Below are 10,165 nucleotides of genomic sequence, written 5' to 3'. Positions count from 1 at the left end.
GCAAATTTCACCTATATATTGGCCTCTCTTCATTAGCTCCTGTTAATTCCAGAATCAAATTTAAAATCCTTCTCATCACATACAAGGTCTTGAATAATCGAGCCCTATTTTGTGCTAAAGACCCCATAGTTCTGTATCACACCAACAAAGCGCTTTGCTCTCAGACTACAGTGTGATTTTTGCCCTGTATTTCTCCCCTCACCCCCAGTCGATCACAGCAGATAGCTCCCCCTCCCTAACCCTGGTTCTGCTGGACGGAGTTTTTCCTTCCCACTGTCACCAAGTGCTTGCTCAAAGGGGAGTCATTTGATTGTTTGGTTTTTCCTCTTTACCTTACAATATGAGCCTCAAGGCAGCTGTTGTTGGATTTGGCCCCTTTTTTTCTTAAGGTCATGGCTTTAGATATTTTTTTAGGTGTGCCTAAAAAATATTTGTACCTGTACCTGACCCTACAGGTCTGCTGTACTAGAATCAGATACATGGATTTGTCCAGTCATTGCACCTGATCCTAAATTGGTCAGACACAAGGACTGAAATGAAAATGAGTGAAAAACCAGCCAAAGAAAAACTTTTAAATACTTTCAGACAGACCATTTTAAATAAATTACAGGAAAGTCTTGGTCCTTGGAAAAATAGAAAGGCATAAATGGCAGTTTAAGACTTGGCTGTAGCTCAGGAGGTAGAGCAGGTCACCTACTGATCGGAAGGTCGGTGATTCAATCCTTGGCTCCTCCAGTCTGCATGTCAAGTATCCTTGGGCAAGATACTAACCCCAACTTCCTCTCCGATGCATCCATCGGAGTATGAATGTGTATGAATGTTGTTAGAAAGCACTAAGTGCTTTCTAAGATAAAGTGCTTGTGAGAATGGGTGTGATTGGGTGAATGAGGCATGTTGTATAGAGCGCTTTGAGTACTCCGTGAGAGTAGAAAAGCGCTATATAAGAATCAGTCCATTTACCATTTACCAAGACTTCCGCACAATACTGTATCTGGATTAATATCTGGATCATCCACAGACAAAACAGGAAAACTTGGTTTGGATGTTGTCTATCCTGGCATCTGCCCTAGAGGCTAAGCTCTTGTTCCAAGTTCTGGAACCACACCTTAAACCACCTAAATGTAGAGAAAGAAGTCACTATTCCAGTGTGGGTACTTCTGACAAACTGATTCCTGCTTTCTCATCCAACCTCTCCCTTTAATTTCTGACGTTATTCCACAGGTTTTTGATTGTTGTGTATGAGACAAATTATCTTGCAGAAGGTGTTACATGGCACTAATGAAATCTAACTGAAAGGGGAATTAAGCTCAAAGCATCATCTTTGAATTTTACGGCTATCATCTGTTTCACTGACAGCAGCATGATTCAACAGGATAAACAGTGTATGTGTTTGTGTGTCAGTGTATGTGGGCCTGTGACAGAGAGCTTTGGTGCCATGCTAGGTCTGGAGAGTAAATTTGTTCCACTTATTAAGTTTTTCACCCACTGCTGTAGAGTTTGGAAGGGAGATTTCCAAGCAGCGCAGCCCTGGAGGGTTCATGAAGAAACGATTTCAACAGCTGCTGCAGATGTAATGGTAGCACTACATCACTAAAAACAAATTAACAATTCAGTGCTGTTGCCTTCTTCTCTATTTAACTATTAGATTTGACTGGATAGAGTGACAGTGAAAAATTCACCTGGTACATTTTTATTAGACCACTCTTCGCATCCGTGTATTCTCCTCTCAGTGCCCCAGATCAGCAGGCTTTCCCCAACATAGCCAAAGGTTGTGTCGAAGTGTGTGAAAATATGTAATTAAAATCAAATTTGATTGTCACTGGAAGAATTCAGGAGATGTATGCGGAGATGGGGGTAGAATTAAAGTGCCAATGTGCTGCTAGCACCCTCTCATGCACGCAGTATCCCAGTGGAGCCCGGAAGAACGAGCGATGTAAAGGCTGTGAGATAAACAAGTTTCAGAATTGAGACCAGAGAAGTCCTTTGGCTCAGTAATTAAAGCCTTATAGAAGAAAAGCCTGTGCAGAAGGCGAGGCTTTCCAAGGCATTTGAAAACTGCTGTTTTCTTGGATGTCACAGACTATTAGTGGGAGCCACAAACTCCCTTCGGGTTGTATCACCGCCTTTATAAAATTATGCATCAAAAATGTTGCATTCTGTTCCCATCTCTGGTTCTGTTTGGCAACTATTTTAAAAGATTCACATGTATATTCTCTTTTTGGTTGTCCAAGACAACATGTAGCCTCCTCTAAATGAGTTACTATTAGATCACTTTGAAGTTTTTGTTGTTTGTTTGTAGTTTGTCTTTTTGCAGATTTCAAGAAAAGATTAAACCACCCTGCTGTACCTTTTGGTGCTATTTATGCACAGCACCCAGAGATGAGCACAGTAAATGTTGTTTTGGGGGAATAAGAATAAAAAAGAGCAAAGACGGCGATGGCATGAGGGAGGGATGAACAAATTAATCAGCACAGGAGAGGAAACAGCTGCTGCATGACAGTTTGCAATGCCCCCTCTCTGAAGATCAAAGATCCTGCAGATTCTAGATGGAGATATCAAATCATCTTTATTCTGTTAAGCAGTACAGGGTATTTTCAAACAGAGTAGAAAATCATAAATCTGACACGTCTTCATGCTCAGATTACAAGGCTCACAGTTTGCCGACTGTGAGCCAGAATATAAAGTGTTTAACCTCAGCACATCTATTCTTAATGCCTTGTCTAATCACACACTTTGTCCTCATTTCTGGGGTTGATATGTATTCCTACAGAGACTGTTTACATTGCTAACAATATAAGATTTCTGCATTGACTTTATTAAGAAAAATATTAAACACAGGCTTTAATATGTGGGGTTTTTTTTTCTGCCAGTTAAAAAAGAGATAGAGACAGAGAAAGAGCTGAAATCTCTCCCTCAGGCTGTGTGGACGGCAAATTGTAACTCAACACTTGTCTATCTGTCTTGCAAGAAGCAGCAAAGCTTTGCAGCAATAACTCTCTTATTGTGCATCACTAAAATTGCCTTTTTACTTGCTCCAAAACACCTGTGTGTTTCCCTGCAACAAATAAACACATTGACTTTAAAACAGCCCTCGTGTCCCTCTAACATTTACAATGAAATATGGTCACCTGCTGGTTTTCATTTCATTAACAGTCTTTCTTTGGAAAAGACTTAGCTTCACACTATTCTAGAGTTAGCGCTGCCACATAGGCTTCTCTTATTTTGGAGGAACAACATATGATTCATGGTTAAAATGGTTCAGCTTTCTGAGAGGTATATTTACATGCACTTTTGCTGAGATTAAGATCAGACGATCAATACTATATTCATTCCTGCACAATAAACATGAACCTCCTGTCAGTAGGCAGCTTAGTCAGTAGGTGAAATGGGGAGGTGGGGGGCATGAGATGCTTTGGTTCTGCCCAGCTGTAACCAGAGCAGAAAAAAGATCTTGCGGCACCTAAATTGACATATTCACAATGGTATTATGACTGAAGACTCCGTGGCTTTAAAGTGAGACTTTTTCTTCGTTTTTCCTTCCTGTGTGGAGGTAGGAGGTGGTAGTCAGCCACATATTTCACCTTTAGTCTGTCTCCTGGAAATTAAAGTTCTCTGAAACTAAACTACAGCATCAAATAGATTTTGAAGGAAGTGTCATTTCTGTATCCCAAAAAGTTGATTCTGTTCATCTGGATGTAGCGTTTTCAGTGGGAGTTACGTTTCATCTCTCATCCAAGTGACTTCTTCAGTAATTTCTGTAGCATTCTTTTTTCTTTTTTCTTTTTTTCTGCCAACAATTAATGGAAGAAGAAATGTTTGAGCTGTTACAAATGTGTACATGCATCGGTAATGGTACATCAGTAAAATGTCAAATCACTGTTTCTTTCTTTACATAACAAACCCCACAGTGACTTGTTATATATGATGTTTTACATAATGATACATATGTAATGAGCACTTTGTACACATACTATCAACACCAGCTGTGTTTTAAAGAAACAAAATTGTTGCTGAATGTTACATTTCCTCTAAATGTAATCCCAAAAATCTAGTTTCACGCCTAAATCTAATTCAGGTATGTGGAAATATAATCAAAACTGAGAGAGGGTTGTCCGTTGAAAAGCATATTGTGTTGCTTTAGGCTGTTTTTTTTTTTATACAGAAACAAAAAAGACTTCGCTTTAAAGGTGCTGGTACGTTGATTTTGACACTTTCAGAAAAAGTCAACCTTTTTTCTCTAAGCAGCAAAATAAGGTGGAGGCTCTGTCATGGTTTGAGGCTATACGTCAGCCAGTGGTGTTGTGGTGGTGATGGTGGTGTCAAAAATCATTGAAATACAAAGACAGAAAAATACCATCAGGTTCATCATGCAATACGATTTTTTAGTATGGCAATTATCCCAAACACACTGCCAATGTAGTAAAATAACACCTGGATGGAAAAAGCACACAGTAGGATAGGAACACTATCAGTCATGGATTGGTCTCCGCAGAGCCTGGACCTCAATATTATTGAAGCAGTGTGGGATCATCTTGACAGAGAACAGAACAAAAGGCAGCCAACATCCAAAGAAGAGCTTTGAATTTCTTACAAGAAGCCTGGAGAACTATTCCTGAAGACTGAAAGCTACTTTTAACTGCTCCTTTACTCACAGAGGGGTCACCACAGCTGTAAACACTGCATGTTGGATTTGGCAGTTTTCACACTAGACGCTCTTCCTGACACAACCCCAAAGGGATTTTGTGTCTCAGAATCAAACCAGGAATCTTTTTTCTTGTTAGAAAACTAAGCCATAGTGTAAACCATTACACTATGTTACCACCGTAAGGAACTGGAAGAATATTTAAATACATCACAAAAACAAAGAACAAAGGTGGTCATACCAAATATTGACTTTCAAGCTTGTTAGGATTCTACAAACTCCATTTTTGCTTTGTATACTGTTTCTTTTTTATATTTGCAGATGATTCAATAAACTGCAGCATCTTCTACCCATTTATTAATAAAAAATAAAGAAATGAGGGATGCCTTGAGATGCCTTTTTTGACTTTTGCACAGTAGTGTAATCACATAAAAAGGTATTAATAGTCTTGTGTAAATTTCGGAAAGAAAGAAAAAGGCTTGTTTCCCTAGATAACAAATATTGCACCAGTCTCCTAACACATACACAAAATATCCAGTATTTTAAGAAAATACTTTTTTTAAGTATTCATTAATGGCCTAAACTCACATATGTCTATTTGTGACACTCCTGGCATCAAAGACAAAATTCTTGAAAGGTAACAAGAGTAATTATGAAAGAAAGCTCTAAGTCGGGAATGTGTTAAAATAACAGTCACCTCATTTCCAGTAAGTCGTTCAAGGTAGAAACACAAGTGCGGTAAACCAATCATCACTTCTTGACTGAAGATTAAATACAGTTAGTCATCACTTTATTATCTGATGTTGATTCATAAGATAGATTCACAAAGTCACCCAGTAATAATAAACTAAACATGTGACTCTTCATGATCCTTTTATCTTTGTGGAATCTAATCAGATGTCAGTGGCTCTCCTACCCCCAGAGGGGGCGTGGATAAGTGTATTATCTAGATCATTCCACCGCTGCTAACAAAATCACCACCAGCCAACATTTCCTACCCAACAGATGAACCCATCCTCCCTTCAGCAAAAGGACTGTGCACACACACACACACACACACACACACACACACACACATACACACTGACACACACACACACATGCGTACTCTTGCTTTTGTTATTAAGCCCTGCTCTCTCCTGACATGAGCAGATCATGTGGCTTTCATCAGTAAAAGGATCTAGGAAGGAAAAAAAAACATTTTTATTTATTTACTGTGGACGTAAATCCATGCAGGTTCTATATATAGAGCTGCTTGCTTTTTTTTTTTAAATATCTGAACTTCTTGTTCTCACTGGTTGAAAGTAAGCCCATTATGCTTCGGATCCAGCTGCAAACTCCGGTTTGTTGCTTTAGTCTGAACAAAAGACAGACAAGAGGCTTTGGGTGGATGAGACAGACGAGGAGAGAGGAACATGGTTGAGTGTGTTTCAGTGGATAGTTGAAAAAAAAAAACCCAAAAAAAACAATAGCTTTAGCTCAATGTCTGAGCTTCTAGCACTGAGGGAGAGGATGGGATCTGCAGAGTAACTGAGAGAATGAAAAATAAGCATCTGTGTGTCAGAGAATAGTGTGAGGGGAATGATTATGATACTATAAGAGTGAGGCAGCTGAGATCAACAGCCTCACTGCCAAGGTAAGTATCATCACTCTTTACCCATATGTTCGTCCTGCTGATCCCACATGGATGTGAGGATGCTGGGTAAGGTTAAAGCTGATGCAGCCTGAAGAAATGTGCCTGGCTTGCATTGTGTTTATGTGTGCTTAAACACAGCCTGCCTTGTTAATGAATGGATTGGACTGATTAGTCAGTGATTGCATGCCCACTCTGTAAGATGTTTGTCACTGTGGGATTTTCAGCAACGCCAGTACCCTTTATTCATTTTAAAATAAACTTGAGCCATGCACAGATGTACGGCTAATGAGAATTACCTGAGAACAAGCACGAATTACAGAATAAGACTAATACGGCAAGTCCAAGAGGCAATACACCGAATCCAGGGAGAGAAACTACGTATTTGATTATAACTTAGCTTTGTTTCTTGTTACAAAATTCGGTTTTTGAGGAAAAATGCGTCATGAATAGCAGGTAATGTCAGTGCATAATTAAAAAGTTATACATTCTGTGAGAAAGACACTAAAATGCCATTCATATGCAAAGCTGGAGGAGATTTAGGGGCTGGCAGACACTTGGCAGAGTCTTGGTTTGTTCCAAGCAGCCCATCGTTCACCTGAGTAACAGTGGCTATGATTGATTGCAATGAAAGCTTAGACTGACTAATTTTGCCAACGCCCCACAAAAGTTTCAAGGTTGTTTGCATTAACTGCAGTAAATTATGCATAATTGATAGCAGGCTACGTCCATACAAGTCATTCGTCACGAGGCTATGGACAACCGAAGCAATCTTTTTTCCCTTGCTAACAGCATTTTAAGGTCCTGATGTAATCAGTCTGGATGGATATGAATGTGAATATATACCTTATGAGCTTAAGACGTTGGTGCAAAACCTTTTTCTTTTAAAGAATGTCAATTTATGGCTCTGGCAAGCTTGAAGAAAAGTGGATGACAAAAAAAACCCTCTGAATTTAGAGGAATTATGTGATATTTCAGCAAAAGATGCCATTGAATATTACTGTCAAAACGCCATCCTCAGCATGGATCTGAACCTGCTTCGAGTTAGCTTACAAGAAAAACTGAAAATTATTGTGTAGCATCAGGCCTGGCTCTCTTTAAGACAGCAACAAAATCCACATAACAGCAGCTCCAATCTCACTAACTGGCAGGGCATATGGTTTGCAATCAATCCATACATAAATATAATGTTAAACTGACAATTTACCGTCTTCCAGATGTCAAATTTTAGACTATTTTTTAGCAGAACCTTTTCAGTTTTTGCTTTTTCTGAAGATAAACATCTCATAAAACAGGAAAGTATGAGTTTTGCACTTTTATTGATTGAATGAACAAAATATACAGTGTTAATTAGGGAGGCTTGAAGGTGCATATTCTGACACTGTTGAACAGAGCTAGCTGTTTGTCCCACTTTCCCACCTTGTTTGACATAGGCAAAGCTAAAGGTCTGGCAAATCTATCCCTGAATTTAAAATTGGATTGTACATCTCTCATCTTATTTCAATTTTCGAAGCTTATCCTCATAAAAAGGGGGGTGTTTCAAAGACACTGAAGCATATATTGTGAAATTTTGTTTGAAATAACAATTTAGCCTTCGCTGTAATCCATTCCCTCCTTGCGGCGGGAAAGCAAAGATATCCTCATCATTTAAAAAGAATAACTCAGCTGTAGACACCATCACATCTCTGTCGCATGCTTCAGAAGCACCCATGGGATTCATGGATTATAGCCACATGGCATGCCACTCAAAGGCATAGAGAACATTGCAAAATTTCCACTGCTCTGCACATTGCAAAGATTTCAAGGAGGGTTTTAAAGCCTGTGTAAATATGTTCAAGATAAAGGGTCAGTTAGACATCTATGTTTAATCAGCCACAGAAAAATGCACAGGCATGCGCACCTTTAACCCCCCTTTTTTACCTTCTGTAAGCAAAATGCTTGATCAGTCTTCAATCTGCCCGTAGGTTCATGCAGCTCAGCACTGACTAAGACATCATGGCCACTTCTTGGCTCTAATAAGTTGAATTCACTCTATGAGACACTTCCACAAATCTCCTCAAGGCCTGCAATACAAGTTAAATCTGCTACTTAAACAGAAAATAAAGCACATTCAAGAGTTGTTCACTCTGAAAAATTGTGCCACGCTTGCATAAGGCATGAGCTGCCTGTGCCCTGTGCATTGTATTTACTGAAAGAAAAAAATTTTAAAAAGTGACACATTTAGCTGGTTATATTACATAAACAGTACAAAGCCTTTCTTGTCTGCCATAGAGGCCGATTTGAACCATGCGGTAGATTCGCAGGGATTAGGAAGGTGTAATTAACCCAGATGCAAACCTTGAATATTTAGGGAAGTCATCAAGATGACAGAGGCAGCAATTAGTGCGTGCGTGTCCCTGTGTTTGTGTGTAAAGAGCCTTCAAACAGACTGAATGAAGGTCCCTGAGCACAGAGCTTTGTAGCTAAAAATGACAGCTCTTGTCTCATTCAGACAAGACTCGTAGGCGAGATGTCTCAGTGCTGCATTACGAGCTTTTGCAGCTTTGAGATGTTTGCTGTGATCAAAACTGTCTGGATTCCACAAGGAGTTTGGCATAAACACAATGATTACGGGATCAATGCTCATGTTAATGCCTGCTGCCACCAGGCATGGAGTTGAGTTTAAAGATAGTAAGTGCTTACAATTTTAAAAGGGAAAATCACCGCATGAGGCTCCAGGCAGCAGTTTATGGAGAACTGAACGCGGGTGCGTTTCTACATGCGGGGAAAGTTGTTCATTTGTAATTTATGACAAGTTCAAAATTATGCTGAGCAACCCACAGACTTGCAGTTCAAACAACAGGTGCAGAGAAAGTGATAAATTTGTCACAGACTCAAACTGGGTTTCCCAATTCTAAACGCCACATGGCCTGTTAGCTGCCCCCATGACGAACATTATTCATCTCCAATCAATCCTCTTCTGTGCGACATTGACTGATCGCGATCACATACACAAGCACACTGCACCGAGACTTCTAGTTCAACTTCAAACATGGTCACAGCTTGATTCCAGTCAGTCGAATGTCAAAATGCTTAACGGTGTTGAGCAAAAGAGCGCAGAAACATCCCTGCGACAGGTAAAAAGAGCAGTTGTAGCTGGTGCAGGGATCTTGGCCGTTGTATTTGCAGTTTGTAAATATTTTGTGGTTGCCAGTGAAGCATAGAGAGCTCACATGGCAGGGGACCCCAGTTTCCCCCCAACAAGGTTGATCCAGTGAGATGTGGCGCCTGACATCTACTCAGTTATTAAATTTTCACAGACTGCTGACCGCAATATCATCAGGAGCAAACACTCACTGCTGTGTACCCTCAGGCGCATGGGCCTGTTTACTTGTGTATTTAGCACTGGTGAGTGCATGATTCTGTGTTGTGAGATAATTTCAGAAGTCCAGTGATCTGACTCTGGTCCTGAGACAGATGCAGTTGGACAGGAGTGAAAAATAACATGGCAAAGGCCGCAGTGTTCAATTAGCAGCCGTCACAAGAATCTCCCTGTCTCTTATGTGCTGTCTGCTGCACATCAAATATGCCCCTGACTCACTCTGTATAATATTGGAGAATACGCGAATGGATGACTCAGCGGATTTTGTGAGGCAGCGGTTTGCCCTCATATAAACTCAGTTTTTATCGCTTCAGAATAAGAATAAGTGTCGGAAATGTGCTTCCATCACCGAGGAATAAGAAAACGGACATTCGGTCTGACTACATCTCCTTGAAAAGAAAGTTTTGAGTCAGAGTTAAATAGTTTTGACCCTTATAAATATCCTCGTTTAATAATCTGTTTCCACATATGAAGTTTTTCTCCTACTCAAGCACTGCAGCTTCCTCTGGGCGTCAGCACATCTTCTCTT

Source organism: Aulonocara sp. 'chitande type north' Nkhata Bay, linkage group LG4, assembly GCF_057382095.1.
Source record: "Aulonocara sp. 'chitande type north' Nkhata Bay isolate Kocher_YH1m ecotype deep benthic linkage group LG4, A_spYH_male_GT1.1, whole genome shotgun sequence".
NCBI classification, from domain to species: domain Eukaryota; kingdom Metazoa; phylum Chordata; class Actinopteri; order Cichliformes; family Cichlidae; genus Aulonocara; species Aulonocara sp. 'chitande type north' Nkhata Bay.
This window is presented reverse-complemented; position numbering follows the sequence as displayed.